Genomic DNA, 399 nt, shown 5'->3' on the forward strand with positions numbered 1-399 from the left:
ACAGGGAAAGCCACTGAGTTTTTTTTTTAAAGAAGGGTAATTTGATCTGATTGTATTTGCATCAATCAAGATAGGCTGGGTTAGCAATTCTGAAAGTTTTGGTTTCAGGGCCCTTTCTATTTTTAAAAATTGAGGATCCAGACAGCTTTTTCATTTATGTGTATATTAGTTATCTAATGCTGTGTACAAATCACCCCAAAATTTAATGACTTAAAACACCAATCATTTATTTTTCTCTGGGTTTCTGTGGGCCTGGAATTTGGGAGCAGCTTGGCTGGGATTTTCTGACTTGGAATCTCATAGGGTTACAGTTATCTGAAAGTTTGACCAGGGCTGAAGGATCTGCTTGCAAGTGTCTCAGTCACATGAGTGGTAATCACAGTTGGTGCTGACTGTCAG

This window comes from Pteropus alecto, unplaced genomic scaffold (genome assembly GCF_000325575.1).
Source record: "Pteropus alecto unplaced genomic scaffold, ASM32557v1 scaffold313, whole genome shotgun sequence".
NCBI classification, from domain to species: Eukaryota; Metazoa; Chordata; class Mammalia; order Chiroptera; family Pteropodidae; genus Pteropus; species Pteropus alecto.